The sequence below is a fragment of the Fopius arisanus genome, unplaced genomic scaffold (assembly GCF_000806365.1).
Source record: "Fopius arisanus strain USDA-PBARC FA_bdor unplaced genomic scaffold, ASM80636v1 scaffold00012, whole genome shotgun sequence".
NCBI classification, from domain to species: Eukaryota; Metazoa; Arthropoda; class Insecta; order Hymenoptera; family Braconidae; genus Fopius; species Fopius arisanus.
The window spans coordinates 418,295-442,757 of record NW_011887751.1 but is presented as its reverse complement, the minus strand read 5'-3'; the positions used below and the strand labels follow the sequence as shown (position 1 = coordinate 442,757).

The 24,463-nt window shown below is 35.5% G+C and overlaps 1 protein-coding gene across 1 annotated transcript in view; it reads right to left on the bottom strand.

Annotated features, from left to right (window-relative positions):
• Nucleotides 1-24,463, bottom strand: part of mthl1 (methuselah-like 1) — a gene marked incomplete in the record, with an annotated part of 71,698 nt that overhangs the window by 13,157 nt on the left and 34,078 nt on the right.

Below are 24,463 nucleotides of genomic sequence, written 5' to 3'. Positions count from 1 at the left end.
ATTATAATTTTTTTTACCCAGGTAATTTTTTATAATTAAAAGAAAAAATATCTCCATTATATTTTCTTATATATTGTCGCTCATATAATCTGGAATATCAATTAAAATACAAACATATTATTTCTAAATATTATTTAGAAAAATTACAGTTGAATAATTGAATTAAAATGATTGAATAATTGATATACACATATTTCCAAATATATGAAGAACCAATATATTATTATGACAACTAATACATGAAGAAATGTTGCTAAAATGACGGCATATATTGCCAGTCGTATTTTTAGCGAATCATCAGTATTCGCTGATGAAATTTTTAATTACATTCGCATTGTTCGCGACTGACATCAACTCCGTGGGCTTTCAAATGGTAATGAAAATGTGAAACCGATAGGGTGTGATTTACGACATAATGGCGGAGATGAGGATCAAGGGAGAGTTTGCTGACGAGAGGAGAGATTTTAGGTCTGCGTCATCAAGCTCAGTTATGACAGCGTCAAACTCTCTGCCTCTGGCTTTAACAATGACACGAGGATTTTATGATTCAGACCATAAAGGGTTGTGCGTGTTTGTGCCAACGCCTATAACCACCAGAGAATTTCGTTAATAATCGTTGCTCGATAAATTCCATTGTTACGTGATTGCAGAAATTGCAGGAATTGCAGTGGTGACAGTAATTTTACGTGGACCCTAACGTAACTCGACGTTTCAATTTCCACTTTAGCTATTTCTCATTTATCATAATGTCGGGAATAAGGTTTTGATAGTGATAGTGGAGGGAATTTGAAATTGACAATTTTCCATTGAAATTCCGTCAGTAGACTGTTATTTTCAGGTGCTCGAGGCATTCGAAATATTATGAGCAATCAGTTTGATGATTTTTCTTTGAGATAGGTACAAACGATATTAAATATTTCAGTGGCAGCCCGGGTAAAAAAAAAATGTAATCAGAATACTTTTTGCAAATTTTCAAAAAATTTCGGGAAAACTCTTCAGAATTTTTTTTTTACGAAACACAAAAAAATCGGAAAACAAAACAATTTTATTTTTGGGAAAGTTTTTGAAAAATTTTTCAAAAATTTGAATAGGAAATTTTTTTTTATCATTCTAAATTACGATTACCGCTGATAACACCTCAAGATAAACCCAAAAAAATCATGGGAATTCAATTATTTTAATGAAAACTAAACTATAAAATTGCGCCATTTAGTTTCGACGTTTCTCTCCCTGGAGATGTATGCATTGGATTTTTGTTAGAGCGAACTCGAAATATAAACTAATATGCAGTCGGGAAAGTTGGTGAATTGCTCATTGTTTAGGATATGCACAGACAGTGGTGGAACCCATGAGTACGTGAATATTGAATATCACCCCGTGCTGCGAATTATCGACTGTTACACCCCCTGTTCCTGTAATAGAGGGTTTTCACCCTTCACCATACCCTGGACTTGTGCATAACTACAACCTTAGTTTGTACCTTCTTAGTACGTTCAATGTATAATCGTGCCATGTCTTTTCGTTAAACTATCGTCTTCCCTATTTCCCCTTTCCCATAGACTCTGAATTCCTACTATTACGCTCATATGAACCCTTCCTCATTACTTATTCACGTCCTCAAGGCAGAAATAAACTTGTATCGTGAAAGAAAAATTGAAGAGTCGTGGGAAAAATGAGAGGAATAAATTGTCATGAATAATAAGAATTTTTCATTATTTTTGTGATTAGCGGAAGTGAAGATTTCCAAATTTCCACAGTTCATGGAGATACCCGGGAAAATAAAATTCTGATCGGAATATTTTTAAAATTTTTAAATTTTCAAAAAATTTCTTAAAACTTTTCCGAAATTTTTTTTTTTAAACAAAAAAAAATCGGGATCAAAACATTTGTATTTTTGGGAAACGGTTTGAAAAATTTTTCAAAACCTTTCCCAAAAATGAAATTATTTTGTTTTCCGATTTTTTCTTGTTTCATAAAAAAAAAAATTCTGAAAAGTTTTCCCGAAATTTTATGAAAATTTTGAAAAAAATATTCCGATTAGAATTTTTTTTCACCCGTAATGATAATAAAAAAAGATAATGAAATTATCTGAGTAACACCATGACCATTCAAGAGTGGGTAGCCCCCGGACTTAAATGCTTTATTTTATTGCTGATGTTAATTAATAATAATTTCACTAAAAGAATCTACGATCTTCTGATATTTCAAAAATCGAAAAACTTTTATCGTAAAATAAGAAAAAATGGGAAAGGGGGAAAAAGGGAGACACCCAACTTCTTTCATTTTCCAAAATGATTTCCAAATAATTTTCATCCCGCGTTAACATACTTTACGAACAAGTATTTTTTTACTGTTTATGAATGCACCACGTGTACGTTGTAGCGTGTTGACTTAAAAGCAAAAGTTCATAATTTTTTTTTCTCCTCAATGCTCGTTGAGAAAAAGCAGTTGAGATATCAGCAAACGGGCACACGCTCCAAATGCAACGACTATAATTACAGCAGTTGAAGAGGGGAGGGGGATTGAAGGGAATTGAGGGGATTTGAGGGGAATTGGGGGGCGTTTTGTCGGACACTGAAAATGAGTACAGGGCAAACTCAAGTTCTGGCCGGCAAAGTAATAATAGCCCCCGCAACCTCTTCTCTTTTCTCTTTGCCTGCTCATTATTTAATGTCTTATTTGAGTTATCCAGTGGTACTTGGCCATTCTATTCTCATGAGATATGAAAAATTGAGACAACTGGGAGTTACGCTATTCTCATTCCCATCCCGCAATAATATTCTATTTTAAATCAAAGTATTAAAAAAAAATTAAACTTGTCACCAATTAAATAATTTCAATATTTCTCAATAAAAATTATTTTTTTGATAAAAAAATTCGGGAGAACGCGTTAAATCTGTTTAAATCATTAATTAATTGTTTAAAAAATGTTGATTAATCAATAATCTTTATTTTCCGGGTGAAAGTAACAATAATTATTTAACAATGAAATTATTAAAGTGAAAAAGGAGTTGTTTCTTTGAGGTAATGGCAGAAGGAATAAGATATAATTTTGTAAAATTGAGTTTACAAGTTTTTCCGAAGCAGAGGAAAATACTTTTTCCCGTAGATTTTGGGTTAATGGAAATAAGTAAATCAGCGATATCCAACCGATGCCAACTTTATCCACTAACTCCTGATATTTAATTCCGAGATAATGCGTTTCTTACGACAGAATTAAGTTCTTTCTTTATCAATTCGAATCGAGAAAAGAAAAGAGAGAGTGGAATGAGTATAAAAGTTTTGTTTGAGGAGAAAATAGATGAGTTACCTCGCACTCGGTGAGCATTACAAAACTGAAACGAATGAGTACAGGGGAAAAACAGTTTCCAAGATTCGAGAAGGATGAAAACAGTTTCTGTGATGAAGCGAGGCATGACGAGATGAGCCAACAATAGCCCCTCGATTTCTATAAGGCTGAAGAAAAGTCCAGAAAAGTTCTGTCCGTGACATGTATTCCGAGAAAAATGAAATAACATGAGAGAGAAAAGAGAGAATCGAAGAAGGAGAGTAACAAAATATCCGAAAACTTGTTAAATTATTTAAACCTCAGGGTGAGATTGCATTAACCTAGAGACAAATCAATTATTGTTTCAACAGAATCATTGGGTTTAGTTTTTCTTTCCCTTTGAAGACTGAAGTAAGAAATTGTTATTTTTTATTGTTATGAGTTGCACGCATGTCAGACATGTGCAAACATTACCTCCCCTTTGGAATATTGATTTCAATGAATCGATTCGATGGGCTCAGACTGTCGATTAAATATTTAATGATTTGCGGAAAGTGTCAGGATTGATGTTTATATTGCGTTCTTAATTCCCTCAGGACATATTTTATCCGCTGCATGAAAAAAGCAACGAAAATTTACTGTAATATAAAAATCGCACATATCACGAATTATCGGTTAAACAATCTCAATGACTTAGAAAATCTTTGTTTTCCTCTCGGACTAAAACATTAACTTACGATTCCCATTCCGCGTTTGTGAGAATTTTTTTTTCATTTTCTTTTTCCCATTTTAAGAATTTCCCCGGTGTTACAACGATTATAGCAACAATTATCGTTACGTAATTATCGTTTCAGACATTGATAATGAAAATAGAAGCAGTCGGAAGGTGTGAGGGTAATTTTCCTCCTGGCGTATCTGCCTTGTCATAATGTTTACAATCGAACACAGAAACCTAGACCACAATCAATAGTACAAACCGCAAATGTTCCCATACTATAACTCATAAAAAAAATGAAAAATAATAGAAATAATTCATGCCTGCGGCGCATCCATTTGCCAGCACTTGACGGGATATTTGCGGCCCTTCATTTGCAGATAACCACTCGTACCCCCCAACAATCGACCATTTCATCCCCTCATTTCATCCCCAGCACTGAATTTCGTACCCTCTCGTTGAATAGTGGAACCTATCACGAGAATTCCTTCCGACAAATGTTTTCAAGGCGATACCCAAACCATTGGATGCGTGTAAAGAGCCATTACCACCCGGAAAAAAATATTAATTAATAAATACGTCGATAATAATTGATAGTATAATTTAATGATATTTTTAAATACCCGACTTGTCATATTATATTGAGATATATTGATCCTTGATATATTTGGAAATAATAATATATAATATTGTGATAATATATGATGTTAATTAATTAATTAATGAGCGGTTAATAATTAATTAATAGTCAATTTTTAATTGATGATTTACCCAATATTAATTTTAGAAGGGAGAAATAAAATAGATAATGGGTTTAGACTTTTAATTTTTTTTTAATTGAATTTTTATTGAAAATTTCTCGTGGTGGAGGGATTTGTGGGAAGTGAGGGGGTGAGGGGAAATGAGGGGGTGAAAGGGAATAAAAGACAGAAGGGGAAGAAGGGGAATGAGAGGGTCTGGAAGAGGGTGTCTCGGAAGTCTCGAGGACTTTGTGAGTGTCTACTCTCAGAGTTTACGCGTGCCCAAGCGCAATTCACTGTCTTTGTTACTAACATCTTTCCATCCCTTATTTTCATGTTACAAATGTAAACAACCGTTGGATGGTATGACATCCAGCTAAGTTTTGTTCCGTTGAAATCGGAGAGTGTGTCTGAGAGTTGCACGTAAAATAAAGGACTTCTTTTCACGGAATGTTGGGGGATGGGGGATGAATTCTGAAAGACAGCTGAAGTGGTGATTTTTGGATTTTCGCAGGGGAAAAATGGGGGGAGCTGGGTAATAATGAGTAAAAATTATGTTAACGTCAGAGGGGGTGGAGCGTAATGTCAGGTGTTGTCAAACGAATTATTCATAAACTTGTTTATAGTCTTGGGAAGGGTTGGAAAATTCTAGAGCTATTCTTTCTGAAAGGCTAGTCTTTCATATGAAATCATAAATATATAAAATATTTACAAAACACTAGGACAACCCCACGTATTCAATTATTATTTAATCAAATTAATTAATCGATTCAAATTTTAAATCGCATCGCTGTTAAAAAAATCGTAAAATCTTTTCCCCAAATAATTCAATTGTTCCCTGAATATCTGAATATTTGCGTACGTGAGGTGTCGAATTTTTTTCAACATTTTTTTTATAACACTCGATAATGAGGGAAAAAAATAGAGAGAGGAAAAAAATAGAGAGAATTATTTTCCCGTGGATGAATTTTTCCTCCATTGACTTCTTGGGGAAATGAATGAATGCACCTGACAAGATTAATATCCCTTTGGAATCTTTCAATTTCGTAATTCAAGAGGGGGTGAGGAGAGGGAGGGATAAGGGGGTGAAGAAAATCTGTTCGTAAAAGCAAAGTGGGAGGATTTTTCATTGAATACTTTACAATAGAGAGGGAATTTGCGCTCATCCATTCATGATAATTCACCCAAGTTGGTGAACGGTTAGAGACAATACCATGACACTTTCAGTCGTAATCCTGGGGGTGAATTATGGGGGTTGGGTAGAAATTTAGTTCCACAATCATTGCTGGGGGATTTCAAGTGGGTGAAAGTCCTCAGCAATTGGCATCGGTCCAGTCGACAAAGTTACATTTTCTTGAATTTTTCATCGGTTTTTATGACACTCAAGTGATTCCTCGTAATTTCACTGAAATCACTCCCCGAATCTCATTACTTACGAATAAACCACCCGACACTTACGATTCTAAATGAAAATGGACAGAATTTCCTTTTTTTTTCGATCTGCGCGAAATTTTTTGAGTCTATTGATTTTGCACCGGTCGGAATTGGCGAATATCTTCGGAATGGTGGGGGATGGCAAAATTTTTGTATGAACCTTTTTTTTTCGTCGCATGTCGATCTATGGAAAAGGTCATTATGAAAATTCTTGTATCTGTCTTCATTTGGGAGATATTCACGTGATAATTCAGTCGTGGTGACACGGTGATTTTTTTTGGTCGTGAAAAAGTGAAGTTATCGTTTTTGAAATACCAATTTCGGCGGGATATTACCGGAAATATGAAAAAGTACGTGTACTCTCATTCTAGATGCATCGAATCATCTCTTACACAGCCATGTGTGCATCTGGTTGGGAACTAATCTGTCCCGACGTGTTTCAGGGTGTCTGGCAGTAGTTATTCTCGGAGAAAAATAAATAAAACAAAAAAAAGTCCCGAACTTCAATTCACAGTTTTAACTTCATCGAACCGTAATTCACATCCAAAAATTACTCGTTGTATAACAATAAGAGAAATTAATTAACTTTACCAAACAAATTTCGAGATTTTTCTGCAAATTCTATAATTGACATTGGATCAATTATTTATTAACAATCATCATATCACAGAGGTTTATAAAATTATATAATCCCCCACATATGAAGAGCCAATATATTTATTTAAATACCACTTAACTGGCATTATCAGTTACCGATAATAATTTTTTTTTTGTCGTGTGGATTTTTTCATTCGTGGGTAGTGAAATTTTTGAGAATGAGATGAGTAAAAGGGCCTGATGTAGACAACTTGAGAAAGGACAAGTATGAAATCGGTTGAAAGTAAAGGGAGACACGCCTACGTCATGTCCGACTCAATCAAATTCCCCCTTCTTCCCCTCCTCCCCCTTCGCCCCCTGTTTCCAATAAATTCCTGTGGTCTTTCACATTCGACGGTCAAGTCACTTGAATTTCTCTCTTCCACCACATTTTCCTTATATCCGGTTTCCTCACGTCATCATCCCACTTTTCTCATCGAGATTTTCCATCTCCAATTGACTTGGGCTCAATCGAATTTTCAACTCAATAAGTCGAATTCCTCTTAAGAGTTGAGTACAGAAGTTGTTTTTGTTGTAATATTGCTCGATATGACGCGCAATTCTCGAATAGCATCACTAGAGGAGTATTGCATTTTGAGGAACGATTACTTTTGATAAAGTGGATTTTTCGCACGAGAGAAAACGGTCGGGTCAATTTTTATTGTCATGAGAGCTCTTTATAAATAGTTTTGATGTATTGAGAGAAAAGGGGATTTCAAATTTTTGTCATCATGATGTGGTGGAAAGTAACTTTTCAGGCATCCTCCGTTTTGCTTCGCATGTCTGAAAAGTGAGTTTCCCGCACACTGTGAAGAAAAATATTGTTCACAACTCGTGCAGAAATATAAAAATAATATATTAATATATTATTATTACAATATATTATTATTGAATTTCTGAGATTAGGCGGTAAACATTCAAAAAAATAGTATATTTCGTAACAAGTGCGGAAAAGTGATTTTTAGCGTGTGGAAAGGTTGTAGCACGAGCTGAAGGCGAGTGGTATAATCCCGCAATTCAATTAAAACTTTCTGCACGAGTTGCGAACAATATTTTTCATGACCCTGTGCGGAAAAGTCACTTTTCAGCATATCATGATGAAAATTTTTTATAAACTTTTTTTTTTATAACTTTTTTATAAAATCTAATTAATCAATCGATGTCGTTAAATTCCTACATACGAACGCGAAATTATGAATTTAGATTAATTATTAATTACCCGTGAACATGTATTTTTCATGCTCCTCCATTTTTCGTAAAAAAAATCGCGAAATTTTTCTGTCTCCATACGTCAATTAAAAAGAATCAGTGAACTGAATATGTCAATTAGCCAAAGCACACCTGGACTTAATTAAATTCTGCAAAACTCCGTCAATTAAAGGTCGGACACTGAGAAGGGCGTGATTAAAAGTTATATAATCCATGGGAAATTTTTTCAGTCGCCTGGACAGAGGGCAAAAAATAAAAGTCGAGAGGAAATAAACAATTTGGGGGACACACACTGGTGTGATATTTTGATTTTCATCCGTGGACGAGTTTTCCTGGGGTAACAGGAGTTTTAATTAAACCCAGAGTACCGTGACGTACCTCAGGGGTATCTCATCCCTCGAAATATTCAAATCAGAATTTCAGGTCTAAATGGATACGAGGGGTGAACGCGAGTAAAAGGTTTTAACTGTCAGACCAGTCCCCAATTTTTGGGCATCTTACGTGGACGTGGGATGCTCCACTGTACTGATGAAAAGTCTATTTCATTTTTCTTTTTCTATCAGTCATTAATTTTTCACAGCACTTTCAGTTAATTTTACTGCTCTGAACCGTAATATCTAGGGTTAGATCGCAATGCTTACTGTGCAGTCCGGTAATTTTTCACGCGATTTTTACGAATTTTTAATGGAAATTTCTCTCTGTGTAGACAAGAGTTAAAAAATTTGGCATTTCGGTATTGAAAATTATGATATAAAATTTTTTTTAGTGACAAACAAATAGTTTTACTGCATTTTACTGAACTTTTCTCTCAGTGTATATGAAAAATATGCAATCGGTTGTTTTTCCGTGTATGAGAAATATCCATTGGCTCTCTTCATCTAGTTTCCATTCCTATCTGTCGCTTCACATCGGACACCCTCTCCAGGAAACACGATCGAACTGGCAGCAGATGGTCGAACCTCCTCTTCCTACCCCGGCAAAGAGGAAGAAGATGAGGTGAAAAGAAAAAAATGGATAAAAAAAAAGGAAAAATTGGTGGACAGACGAGCAGACGTGCAAAACACCGTGGCGCTCTTGGGAAATTACGAAAAACAAAATGAAGAGAGGAAAGGTTGGATAAAAAATTGTGGAGAAAAAATTGGAAAATGAGGAGGCTATCTATCATACGGAGATGATGAATTGCGTTAGTCTTGGAAGTGCGGACTTAATGACATGTCAATGATGATGAATTGGTGGGAATCTCTTATTCATTAATTGCGAGAAAAATTATGATTCTTCTTCCCTATTCTCGGGGAAATTCCCCCCAAAAAATGGATGGGATAAAAATGGCGGTGGATGCAAGAATTTCCGTCTTGATGATTTCATTAAATTATTTAAATGATAAATTAAATATTTAATTGAAATCCAAAAGACTTTTAATTATTGATAAATAATTGATAAATAATATTTTTTTTTTAATAAAAATCATGAAGTACCGGATTTTTATTAAAATTCCGGGGAAATTGAGAGTGAATATTCATATTAGATTAGAAATTGAAATAAATCGAGGAATTCTTCGTTTCATTTAATTTATCTCCACTTTTTACGTGAAAAGTCAGGTGATGCCTTTGAATATTCAATGAAATGCTAATTTCCTCGTCCACACGACAACAAAAATCCTAATATAATTTCACAGCGGCAATGTTTATCCTTTTTTTGATATCATTGTTCCATCGCGAACTATTCAGCGTTGAAGATTATTAACAATTTGCAGCTCTCATAAAATTTACATTCGATTAGATAGCGAAAAAGCTTTCTCATGTTCTCATTAAAAAAATGAATTTTCCCGGAATAATGAACTTAAAAAATTTCGTGGAGATGTGACTTATCGATATTTCCAAAGTCAATAATTTATCATTTCCACAATAATTTTTGTAGAAACAATTAAGTGAGACAGTCGAGTTACTCATTCTTGGAAGAATAAAATCAATCATGAGGAATTGATCGATATCAGGATTTAGGACAGGTAGTCGGGGAAATGATGCGAAATCCATCGAGATTTGAGTTTCGGCAAGAAAGAGGAGGTGAACCCACTGTTTGTCCTCGGGATAAAGATCAGTTATCCCAAATTTGGATGACGGGTTAGATATTTCGGTACATTTGGCAATCCTGAGGGGACTAATCCCATACCTGAAATTGGGCCATCGCGTGTTGAACAAAAAGCTGAGTCACGTGCGACCCTTCTGTCCCTTCCTACCTGAGAGCCTATTCTTTGAAATCACGATAACTAATGGAGTAGTGGTAGCTCGTGGATCCGAGATGAAACCGGAAACTACATTCTCACTAATAGTCCAAACCATGTTGCCAATTTCTCGAAAGATCCTCAGCCATTCCGATTCTCGTGGCGTTCATTGATTATCGTAACTCGATTCCTATTAGTCTGCTATCGGAAATATCGAATTTCAATTAGAACTTGGAATTCTTCATTATCCCGGAATTAATATATGTACTGTGTTACGTGATATGCATTTACTGGGGGGAGGTAAATATTAATCAATAATTGGGGATTCCGTTAGGGTTGTTCGATAACAATTATTTGGATATAACAATGTTTATTAATAATACCGATAAATTTCTATTAAAAATTCGTACGAGAATCGCTTTAAAAATTATTGGACTGCACAGCAAGCTTGGAGCATTGCGATCTAACTCTCGATATTACGGGTCAGTCCCGTAAAATTAACTGGAAGTGCTGTGAAAAATTAATGACTGATACGAAAAGAAAAATGAACTGTCCATTATTAAATCCGCTGCCTCCGCGAATTCTCAGCTCTTTAGCAGTAAATTTTACAACATTGAATGAACTTGGGAGGAAATTGAAGATGGTAAATTTCCAGTAAATTTCCTTGCCCTGCGCAGTAAATATTCCGGGGAACTGCAGTGATTTTTTATGAATTTCCCATGACGTTTCATCAGTACAGTGCAACATGTCACGTTCACTAATAAGTTATCAGTAATTTTTCGTGGATATTTCTCTCCGTGTATTCATGTATTAATTTGCCAGAATCAGACAATTTTTTTTTAACTTACCAAATTTTTAAGTGAGTGGACTTGTTTTTGTCGTGAAGTTGTACCACTTGGGGTTGCTGAGGCAAACGTACGGGATGTGGGGCCTCTAGTGTTTCGTAAACGTATCGCGTTACGGTCCAAGGGATTCCCTACCGACTACACTTGGGCTATTAGAAAGGCCTCCTATACATTTCTCTCTTGATCGATCTTGGATACTGCCAGACTTACTGCCGTTGCTGATGCTGCACTGGCCGTCTGCCAGGGATACATTCCCAAGGCCAGGGAATTTTTTTTTTTCCATTTATCCCGGGGAATGGGATTTTTTTTTTATTTCGGCAAACAGTGAAATGCCAAATATTATGATGCCGCAAAAGCCTAGGCGATATTCAGAAAAGCGGTTTAATGGAGAAATATAAACATCATGGAGATTATTGAACTGAGATCCTCCGCCAAAAAATATTCGGGGCCATCCGCGATATTTAATCGCGATTTTTTGATTGAATTAATCTCGCAGGGGAAATCCTCAATTGTTTAGAACTGAAAAGTTTGGAATTTTTTTAGAATTTCTCGTATATTCTGATTTTTCTAAAAGCTTGAGAAATCGCGGAAATTTAATTAGTAAAAAAAGTCATTAATTAGATTAGAATAATTGAAAACTGGGGAAACGGTTGATGTAATTAATTAATTATTATTGTTTTTGTTTATTGAGATTTTTTTAATGGAAAATGGTAGGAGATTCGTGTACTCCCGATGGCGATAACTCATCCTGAATTTTTTAATATCGCGAATAAACATTCGAAAGAAGAGCAATCTTTCACGTCCTCAAGTATTAGAAAGAAGTTCAGTTCAATGTGACGTTAATAAAGTCATGACCTACAAAATATGAAACTTTCTGACATTTTAGATGGATGGAGGTTATCAAGATCGTAACGCCATTGTGTCTGAGGATATATACCACGTGAATTTTACCTACACCGAGATAAAAACGGACACTTCCTCAAACAAATTGCCACCGAGAAATAGCGAAAGAAAATCTTGCGCTGAATATTCTTAAACTATTGACATTCTTTTATATTTTTTCGCTTCTTTCTCTTTCTTCTCTCATTTAATCCCTGATTTGTATGGAAATCTGGACAAAGCCATCCCGAAAAAGGGACTATCATCAAAATAACATTTTGCCTCAATGAATGGCAACCGAAAATCCCCGAAGTTTTGACTAATGGATTTCTGATTCCATAGGTTAACCCACAACTTCTGAATATGCATCCACATGGAATATTAACACATACAAAATTTCTGGTGGTGATGGGTCACCGGCCATTGGCCTATTCTATTTATGCCCCGAGTGTGCTGAAACACTCGAGCAACAGAGACAGAAATTGCTAACCATATATACATTAACTGGAAACGTTTAATTTGCATTCAAGTACCAGTCGAACGTTTACAGCATTTGGTAAACGGAAATGATGTCGATATGGTACGAGGAGGTACTTGGGAGAAGATATTCCGAATAATTCAGTACGAATTTCGTGGGATTGGGATACCAAAATTTCCATCTTCCTTTCTGGGGAGGCTGAAGTTTGGTTGAGGTTGTTTGGGATATCTGTGGCGGAAATCATGAGCGGATGCTTGAAAATGGATGGTTGATTATGCCGGAGATATTGAATCGAGTATGTAGATATGATTTCTGCATTATTGCCATTGCTCAACTGACCAGTTGATTCCTGTCTAGACTGTTCGCGTTGTGATGTTGACGAATCAATTATTGATTTTAGCTTGAGGACTAATGGATTCGATAAAATTACATTTACTTGTACTTTCCTCTAATCTTCTCCTAACTCAACACAAGTACCAATACTATTTATGGCATATATATGCTTGAAAATATAGTACTTGTCCTTGAAAATAGGGAAACTTCTTCTTCTTGTAGTACTTATAATCAGTACCTAATGCTTGTCAAGTACTTTGGGTACTTGTAACTAAAAAAAATAGGTACAATACCCAGAACAAGTACCAAAAGTATTTTAAATACACCAATCGTACTTGGAAAAATATATAATACTAAAAAGTACTTGGAGAAAAAAAACAAAGGAATTTTTTCTCGAGGTCAACAGGACATTAAGGCACAAAGCACCTTTTTAAAGTACTTTTCTCAAGGGGCACTTGCCACTTATCTTCAACCATGTAATATTCATCAATTAATTCGAATGAGGATTTAATTAATTGAACTATAATCAGTAGGTTGGTAACCAGGGGTTTAGGGTTCAGGTACACTCCAGTAGGGTATAAGCTCTTACCAGCAAATTGTCGGAAAGCTTGGGATTGCGAGCGATGGGTAGTGGTAAATGTTCACCATCCCAGGGATTCTATGAACGTGCACCATGTCATATATCTATATACCGTTTTCGAACGGATGGCAGCCGAATTGGAATGAAGGTATAAGTGGGGGGATAGGAGGTAAATGGTGAGAGGAGTGAAAAGCACCGAGACTCGTGTCAAGTTGAGAGAATAGCGGAACAACGATCGATCAATCAAAATCAGGAATTCCGAGGGCGATTAATTAATCAATTGGTTTACCCCTTGAGACAGCGATAAAAGTCTTCATTAAAGTACGTGTATCGGGGTTTTATCAGTTTTCAGTGGTCGGGGGGATTAATTTGGAAGTTGAGTTGGACTGGAGTTCAGGAACTAACAAGTCTTCAATGATCTTCACTTTGGTCTAGTACTGGCTCGCCGTTTTATCAGTCGAGGGATTTAACCGCGAGAATTTAGTCTACGTGACTCTGAACGCACGCCTGCGCGTGACAATGTGTCTTCTGTCACAGATTATTAATCTGAAGGATTATACTGTTAAAAAATTACTCCGGAAATTTCATAGAAACACTTTAAAATGTTTAAACAGAAGATATTCATAGAGTTTCAATTCGATTCGATTAAAATGTCCATCCCCCTCATCGATGTCGGTCTGACCAATTCCTCACTCTTATCACTCAACCCAGAATTACCGTTGATTACAGTCGATAATGGGCTCTCAATTTTTGATCAATTTTATTAATTTTTAACGGGATCACAGAAGAATAAAGAGATGTTCAATTTTTCCCGCCATTTAGATTCTTAATTAGGCGATCGGCCCTTTTGATACAAACGACCAATCGAAATTGAAACGAATTAAAACCCTTTCCTCTTTCAATATAATGAAAATAAAACTTCTGTAAAATTAATTTACCGGCAAATAGGAATTTCCGCATTTATATATTTGACGAGAATTCCTAATTTATCCCGAGAGTTCAATTAGAAAGATGAATAGAAGACTCTGCGAATGAATTCCATTCATGCCTATCGATTTCCCACGAGTGTTTGTGGATCTTTTGTTTCACCGAAAGATGGGAAATTCCTGGGGATGTCAAAAATTGGAGGATATTGGCATTTGAGAACTTTGTCTATCGCTGTTAATTCCCCAGGAACTTCAAAATTAATCAGATATTTCCCTCAATCTTGCCTCGAAATAAAATTTTCTCGTCTCACCGCAAGTTGTGCCACTATATTCAGTCTTAAATAAAAAAAATCTTCAGACAAATGACCGGTTAAAGAAATTGACAAGTAAATATTCTCGTATCAAGTGAAACTTCTTCATTTTTGAGAATTAATAAACGACTTGATTGCATAATTTGATGTTAAATATCTTTATCTGTGGTGCAATGTGGCCCATACGGGTTGTCCTGCAGGAGTTGATAGCGTCGGGCCTATAGTTTGCCATCGATTGATTTGTGCCCCCTAGGGTTATCTCGATTGTAGAGGCCCTTCGCGGACACAATTTGTGGAACTGAGAGGGAATGATATAAACAGATATACACAGACAGAGAGTTAGAGAGAGAGAGAAACGGTTCATTAAGGTACCACCCGGGCAATCTCTGGTTCGGTCTCGATGAGACCACCAGGCCTGAGGCCATACTATGAAGATACCAGTGTTGTGATTACACCCGGGGTAAACCGACCAATTGAAACGATCGCTACTATTTCTTTCCCTTTATTTATTCGTCAGTTTGATGTTCAGAGCCATTTACCTCAAAAATCGGTGGGAGAAAATTTTATGGGGCCAAATGGAAAATTTGTTTAATTATCTGTTTAATAATTGGTTTAATTTGTCTAATAATTGGATTCTCCAATTTTCACGATTTTCTCAATCTATGACAATTTTTGAATTTTCAAATTTTTGCCGCCCTCCGCCTTCAAGGTTAAATTTGTTCAATAATTCGCAACTTCCTTTGGTTTCCGCAATGATTCCCAAATTTTCGCGACTTTTTGAATTTTCAAAATTTTGAAATTTTCGAGTTTACCCTTACGGCTATTCGAGATATTTCGAAATATTTCGAGATCGATTTCCTTTCTCTTTTTATATCAGATTCCCTAATTCTCACGATTTTTTTGAATTTTCAAAATTTTGAATTCTCCAAATTTACCCGTACGGTCATTCGAGATATTTCGAGATCAATGTTCTTTCTGTTTTTATACCAGAAAGAATAACCGAAATTATTCAAGATTCCACAGGACGATAGCCGGCGCATACTTCCAACAAAAATTACTCCCATCCCCATTTCCATAATCACTTAATTTACCAGTGAAATGAGCGTGGGCCGAAGAAACATTTATGCCATTAAATGGCAGCATCCGGATTATAATGCGAGTAGAGGGTTTCAAAAAAAAAAAAATTTGAGAACGAGCCAATTTCATGCGCATGTATCTCATCAGCTGTAATTTCATTCAATTAAATAATTGTCGGGTTTATTCAGAATTAAAAAAAATGTTGTCTGTGGATTTCGGGATGAATTTTTATGATGGAAATGACAGTTTCAAGTCGCATGAGGGGTGACACGGGGTGAGACCCGTCGGAAAACTTTAGTGGCAGACGGTCTGTCGACGGTTTTACATTCATCCCGGCATTTTGCATTTTACGGACAGCCCCGAGGTAACAGAATTACCCTCCGGACATCGAGACCTCTTTTTTGCATTTTTACTTTCGAACGGGGGATTTGGTTTCGGGGAAGAAGGCCAATTTGTACTTTCGATTCGAATTACGCGAGACGCTCGTGAGCCTGAAGATTTTTTCTAAAGTCCATTATTTGAATACATGAATAAATTTTATTTCGAACTGGTATATTATCGGAGAATTTTAACAGGATCACAGAAGAATTAAACAGTTGCCCGAATTTTTCCTTCTCTCAATTCTTCTCGAGACGAATCGATCATTAGCAAAAAAATTACTCGAAATTCAAATGAATGAAAAATCTTTTCATATCGACTATTTGTAAAATAATACACAACAATATACATCAATTACTGTGAGAAATAGGTTGTGATAGTTAAGAACCGGAAGTCCTCTGGAGCGTAAAAAAAAATATAACGTTTTTTTTTATTTGGGTTACACTGTTAGAAAGAAATTCAAATTTCACGGACAGTTGATCGTAACTTTCAGAATAATACCGCTAAATTAGATTTACACGAAAACATGGAAAAATTGTAGGTTTCTAAAATTTGGAATTTTCCCGGAAGTTCAAACCCCCCTCCCCCTTCGACCCCGCAAATTACAGAAATGCAAATGAAATGCAATTTGTCGTGAGTTTATCTCTCCGTGCGTGAACAAACGAGTAAAATAGGTTGTGATACAGTTTCAACAAGCGGAAATATCTCCCACTGAAAGCCGAGTTTATTTCTACCCAACTCCTCCAAAGATTTAAATTTATATTTAACATGAAAAAAAGCGGTAATTTTTGTGTTGCGATTAGGTCAAGCGAAGGCGTTGGCGAGTGTCAGGAAGTGGGTAGGCGAAAATTCAGAGAGTGAAGTGACAACGAAACAAGAACAATTATCCAGACTCTTCCCTCTTCCTAGTCTGGTGAACTTTCCGTGACGTCTTCAATCTCTCCTTCATTCTCCCGTTAACCCAAACAATTTCCACTGAACTACCAACTTATTTACCTTTTTATCTCTCACCGCACACCGACCGTCAAAATTAGCGAAATACCCGTTGTTTTGCTGTACATTTCACTATGACGAGTACTTGGGTATTTTTTTTTTAATCTGAGATGTCTCTTTTGAGACACCGCAACCACTGCCGTTTTAACACGCCTCTTCAACCCTGACTATTCCCTTTCCTCACAGACAGCCTTTAAATTTATGAAGGATCTGTGGCTTTTCGGTCATATTACCGGACACAATGGGGACCAAATGAAAAGTTAGCTGTGAGAGTTGTTCATCCGTGGTGTGATAGAATGCACTTTTTCACTGCTAAAGTAAATCATCGGTGAAAATTCTTCACTGTCGCGCGATATTCTTCATCGTAATCTTTTCTTTCTCCTGTTATAAACTCGAAAATATCAATTTCCGCGAGAAGCTTTTCTTTATTTCGAAGTCCTTGGCTCAATCCGCAATTATTCTATCTAAAACCAAAAATTAAATGACCAAAAAACGGAATTTTCCGCGGATATAATTCATGAAAATAGCCAAAACTTGACGTGACCGCTATAAATTTTATTTAATAATAATATACGCTATTTTATCATTGGTCAGTTGTAGCGAGTAAAATTTCCGGTGTAATTGACAATTATATAACAAATACGATAATTTATTATGTTTTTTCCTTCTTTTGTTGAAATATTTCTTGAAATATTTTTAGCCGCAATATTTTGATGCGATTATTTTTACATTTGCAACATTGAGATTTATTTTGACAGACATAACGAAAATAAGAAAGCTATTAATTCGAAAAGAAAACTCTCAACTGGGGTATCAGATTAAAAACTCCCTTATCATTTAATGGAGCATGTTGATTACCCATAAGATTGTTTAATTGCTCGTTTACACGTCAGCGAACTTTACCAGTGCCTCAACTATCTCTATCTCACTCCTCCTCACCCTTCGACAATAATATTTTCATCTCACTCGTAACTGCGGCTTTTGATGAACGTAAACCTCGAACTAAGGAAAACATGTGCGTGATCGCGTGCCACTATTCCTTCTCACGCCTCCCAACATTGAGTGACTAATCGTGTACCGAGGGCAAATCGAGGGGAAGAATGTGAATCGATTCTCAAATGCTGTATGTGCAAAGGTTAATAGGTACGAGGCGATTAGAAAAAGAGAGGGGTTACATAGTTATGAGTAAAAATATTAAGATATTATAATATTCGATTGGGAAATTTTATACTATGCACTGAGAAAAAAAATTATTTTTGCCAAGAATATTTTCTTCCTACTAGTAAATCTGGGGATCACTGTGTAAATACTCCCATAAAACTTACTAATGCCAAATATATTTTCTTGTGGTTAGTAAATATTCTTGCCTAAAGAAAATTTTTTTCTCAGTGTGGGAGTACTACTGTGCGCCCATTACACTATGGGCAGAATAAAAAATTTTTCAAGTCAAAAGACCATGCGAATCTCTATTTCAGAGAATCTATAACCTCATCGAATAATCGAGATAATTGGAACATGAGAATTACATCGCAAAAAAAATAAAGTAAAATTAATGTTGACTCTGGTTCTATTTGGAGATACAATTCGATCGAACAAATTCGCTGTATTAATTGGGATTTCACCCACGTCGAGGAGTAATTGGTTCTCGTACGTGCTTCAATCTTTTTTTTTTAATTTTTTTTTTGTTCATCCCCTCAACAATTTCGTTTGTCTTGCATTGACGTTTTTCTACCCTCAGGGCAGAAGTTCGAACGCAAGCCGCTTTGGATTTGGAGGATAAAGGTACCTGGTACCTGGTTGTCCCCCATTAACTCGAACTATATTACTTTTCTTTTGTATTTCCGTTATCGTGTGTAATCTCGTTAAATCCCGATTTTTCGCCAGTTTTCACGAGCCTAACAAGTCCCTGGAAAATAAACGGACGTTTACAGATGAAATTTTTATGAAGCACTTTTCATTTTTTATTTCAATCCGTTAATTTTGCGCCGGTTGCTCTTCTCGTGGTGCCATATGGTACAATATCAAGGTTAGAGTGAGGACTTCATGTACTTGTGAGTGACATTGGGACGCAACTCTGTTGGAAACAGTCTGACACTAATTTACAGGAATGGAGGGAAATTGTATTTTCGGTGATTATAACTCTCTCAACCCCTAAAGGGACTATCACAGAAAGTGACACCTCCGTTAAGGGCTTGGAAATTCCGTAGAATTAACTCGACAACTTTACCCGACCGTCAACTTTCCGTTTCGGTAATTTGTCCTTAAATTTTCCGTGCGCAATAATTTTTTAATAATTACTCTTGACTAAATGTTGAAAAATTCAATTCGTCTCGAAATAATGGGAATCCTCTCGGCAACATAAATAATCTATTCAGACCATAAATCTCAATGTCCTTAATCACTTTTCTAATTAATTAGCAAAAAAGTTGATTATTCTGCCAATTTATGCCCCACCCTTTCCGGAAGTTTTTTTACTAGGGGAAAACATTGCGTTAAACGCTCAGAGTGTTACCCCTCCACCCCAGACATATCATCGTAGAAAGTTTTGTAATTAATTCAAGACAATTTAATATCAGATGCTCCCATCTAATTAAGAAACTAAACGAAATTAAGAGCTCTATCGTTGGATGAATTTTCACCCTGTACCGAGTAGACAACTGGAGAAAAACTAATGTGAAGAGAAATAAACAGAGGAAAAAGGGAGAAAGCTTTCACGGAATTGTCCCTTGAAAGGTGGCAAAAGTGTAAGAGAGACTTCATCTCAAACCAATCCATTAACTCCCGTGTGTGTTACTTCTCCTTTGCCTTGCAAATATTTTTCTGCATAAATCCACAGACAATTCTCTTGATGCCCTGACATTTCCCCAGGAGTCACTCACGTAACAAATCTCTCAATTTTTTTTTCATCTCAATGTCAAGAAATTCTACCGAAAAAAAAATAAATCTCTGGAATGGATTTTAAATTTCGTTAATTGTTAATTTAATTTCAATTGAATGAATTTTTTAAAAATTCATTGCATTGTTAATTTTTCCGGATTTTCATTTTCTTCGGATGAAAATCTTTGATGGAAAGATGGAGGAAAATTCAGAGAAGGGAATTAGATCTGACATAATTGATAAACGGAATGAATAAAAATATCGGCGAATATTGGAGTTTTGACTTTGTAATTAATATGAATGTGACAGCTCATTTGGGGCAGATGATTGATACGAAAAGATGAGGGAATTAAACGGTGAATTAAATATTGAACGACGCGATTACATCGCGAATTTAATTTTCCATTAATTAGAAGGTTTATGCGGTTACCCTGGGGTGAGAGAAAATGGTAATTTAGGGAAATTGCATCAATCCCCTGTTAATTCTCAATAAATCATTAAAATTCATTCCAAATAATCTTCATCCGATTAGCGGTAATATATTGGGACAGATGTCGAAATAGAATCGGGAAATCATTGCTCTTGATGATTGGAAATCGTACGGAATTCCCAATTTCACCTGATTAATTGCACGTCGGGAAAATTCAACCTTGAAATCGAAATCGTTTACATTCCCGATAATAATCGATGGAAATAGACTTACAACGTAATTAGCAGAAGATAATTGTCCCCATACAATTAAATTTTGGAAATTGATGAAATTTAAGGATGTTCTGTACGGACAGTCAAAACAAAAGTTTATGATCCTTTCTGAATGAATGAATTTTTAATGAATATTTCAATGCCATATATAATAACATTTAGATCAATAAATATTATATTGTTTAAACAAATGAATGAAAACAAATTTTAGTCAATCTTCATGAAATTTCCATCGATTAATATCTGCTCCAGTGGTTAATTTTAGAAATGAAAAAAAAATTCTATTTGGGACTACATTTACAGAAATTTAAATTTAATTATTTTTAATTGAAAAGTAATTAATAATTAATGACCATAAAACGGTGGTGTGGATCAATCTGAAATTTATACAGGCATCTGTTATCACTTCAAAAACAATATCTCAAAATTTCAAGCAACTCAACTCGAAACTTTAATTGTCGGAGTAATTTTTCTACAAGCACAACTTTCCCTGGAGTTTTCCCGGAATATTCACGTGCATTTTCCACCGTGGAAAATATGATACAATTTTTACCAAAAATAAAATGAAATACTGTGATTCCCTTTCTCTGGGATAGAGACCTGCCTTGAATTTGTCGGCGACTGATGCCTTTTCTTCGCTTTCCAACCAACTTTGACAGTACGCACGTGCCTTGAGTCGACGTTGTGGAAAAAAGACGCGCAATATTCCCATGGAAGTTTCGAATACAGAAAATCTCGTAGAAATATATAAAGGGACCGGCGAAAAGTGTCACAAAAGGTGGATGAGAAAAAAAGAGGATTAAAAAGTAGACAACGAAATCAGATTGGGGGGGGGAGAATGCAATACACTGGGTTTTGCTTGGTTGGCGAATTCTTTTTTTTTTCGCAAAGCGCAAGTTGTCAGTCACGGAATGTAGAAAAAATTGTCAGCTGAGTTTTTTATCCAATTATAAAAACCCCAGGGAAATGCCAAAACGCGTTTCAGCGCTTTTTCGTCCAATTAAAAATGAAGTGCGCAGGGAAAAGTTTTTGTTATACCAAAGAAATAGTTTTGTGGCTCCAAATTTGAAATTAGTATTCGTTGAAATATTATTATTAATATTTTACAACTTCTAAATTATAATCAATTAATTAAATTTGAATTGAATTAATTAATAATCCTGTCTGTTTCGATTTTATATAAAAATATGATTATATATAATTCATTTTCATTGCTTCAAATCTGGTTCAATAAAAACAATAATTTTTAGTGGCGAATAAATAAATTAACTGCATTTTCCAAAAAATTTTCCCAGCGCATATTTTTTGTTGGTCCGTGAGCGACATTGAAAAATTAGAATATCCTCTTGAACGGAGTCATATCTCCAACGTTCTTCCCCCTGTAATTCAATTCTTGCCGACACCAAAGAGAATTCGAGAATAGAATTGGAATTGGAATAATTGGAAACATTTTACCCCAAATGAAAATAGGTGGGGAGTCAGTGTGGGAACTGGAGAAACCCATCGTCCATTGGATTTCGTTCTCTCTGAGGACTAATCTAATAGACCATCACAATGGTTCGACGATTACACAGATCGAAGTCCCTCTTCAGCTCTCATTTTTTTTATGCATTTTATCTTTTACTCTTATCCGTTATCTGTCCATTGTTCGCCCTCTCGGTTTCCACGGAGTATCATCTGACCATGTGACCAATTAGATCTCCTGGGTGATCCACGAAGAAAAAAAAAAAGCAAATGGATTGAGTCAACTGTTTTGAATTCCGAGAAGGAAAGTAAAAGGAAGGGATCAAATTAAATACTTACTCCGAAGGATAACAGAAGCCGACAAACCAACAATAGGACAGACGTTGGGTTAATGTTGTTTTGCATAGATTGGCGAAGATATAAGAATTGCTTAAAATTTTGGGATAATCCTTTTGAAGCGACAACTGATGCCGAATAAAATTTAAGATTAATTCACAATTCATAATTCACCATTTTGTGGTTATTAATTATTAAAGTTTTCAATTAACACGGCCTCTTATGAGCAAATAATAAAATTAAAATATCTGTAAATATATTTCAAAATATAAAATTTTTATGAAATTTTGAAAATGCGCTATTGAAGCTGATATAAAATTTCATGACGATTGACGAAAATCTGTTTTCATTAATTTTTTAAAATAATATAATATTTATTGATAAACTCAAAAACAATATAATAATTTTCTAGGGCTAATACTTCAATTAATTAACGAGACATTGAGACATTAATTGAAAATTCATTGCGATAAATATAACGAATTACAGTGTCATAAATTTTTGTTTTGACTGTACGTGCAGAACATTCTTAAAATCTGATTTCACGATCATCAAAACGATATAAGTATTCTTTAATTGAAGTAATGAGGGGCATTGAAAGCCTCCAGTGGCTCCGAGTGACAGTGATTTTTTGAAATAATAATCAAAGAACTTTTTGTTGAAAATGCTGAACAAATTAAATCCCTTTGTCAGCTATTCTTTTTGAACTACATACTTCAACGAATTTTAAAATGGACAAAGAAAGATGAAGAAAAGACTAGTTAAAGGAATTAAACGGGATATGATAAATGGTACAGGGACTCATTGAGCTTCATTGATGTCAAGAATCCGAGACAATTAACAACTTCAATCGAAGAATCCTCTTATGGCGAGTCATTAATTTTCTCGGGGAAATAATTACATCATCATTACCTGTACAATATGATCGGCATCAATAGCGATGGGTGAGTGTAATAAATAAAGAGAGTGGATAGTACCGGGAGGAGAGATAAAAAGAGGCAGGTGTGGAACAGGTGATGTATATAAGTTGTTTTAAAACGAGAGAAAGAAAATTGCGACCTGAGGAGTTGCCTGAGGTATCTCTCACCGGGGTCACTGACACAGCTGTTCCCCACCTCCTGGTTTAACTTGAAGTGTTCTTCAGTTCAGGTTCATTCCTCAACCGCAACATGACAAAGAGAACTTGTATTTCGATTAGCCATACAGGAATTCGGGTGTCGAATCATGAATTGACATTTTTTTTTGAATCTGATTGAGTCAGATTCAGATTCAAAGGAATTAGTTGGGAATTTTTTCATCCTTCAATCGCGATTCAATATTTTTAAACAGCTTCATTAGTTCCTGGATTATTTTACGTTGAAAAATAAAAGTACTTGGGGTACTTCAGCCTCTCTCCATCAATTTCAATTTCTCCATTCTGAGGAAATCGTAAAATTCAATGGATAAAAGTTGGTATTATTCGAGGATGTAGGACGTGCATAGCTCACACTGGTTCAATGTCTGAGAATAGAAAAACCGTATTCTGAAGGGTATGAAAGAGGAAAAAAAGAATAAAATTGCGGACTTGGTAAAGCCAAGCACGGAAATCCGTGGCCAGGGAAGAGGTGGAACTATACCTAGGGCTCTTTCGATGTGAACCGAATCTTAAAAAGAGTCTATCCCGTTCTATCAACGAGTTACCACTGAGTGATTCACTGGGAAATGCTGGGAAAACCTGAAGAGGAATATCCAGACGGACATTGCTCATGACGTGACATATTCTCCTCAAACGTTCTCTTATTTCTACCCTTTTTCTCGTTGGGAGAATTTCATTTGGTTGGAATCCCAATATTTTTTGGATCCCTCCGAAATCGCTGAGAAGAATGAAAAAGTGCGACTGATTCGCCATTCGTCAACAATTATTTCATTCAAAAGTAATCAAGATAGGAGTAGCGGAATTCAGACGCGGGGAATTCAAAACCGCTCCCTTAATACTGAATCAAAGTTCCTAATTCTGAATGTCAGAGAATTCTAATTAGTACCAGAACGGTACCTGATCAAAGTTCAGGCATTTCCCTGAAT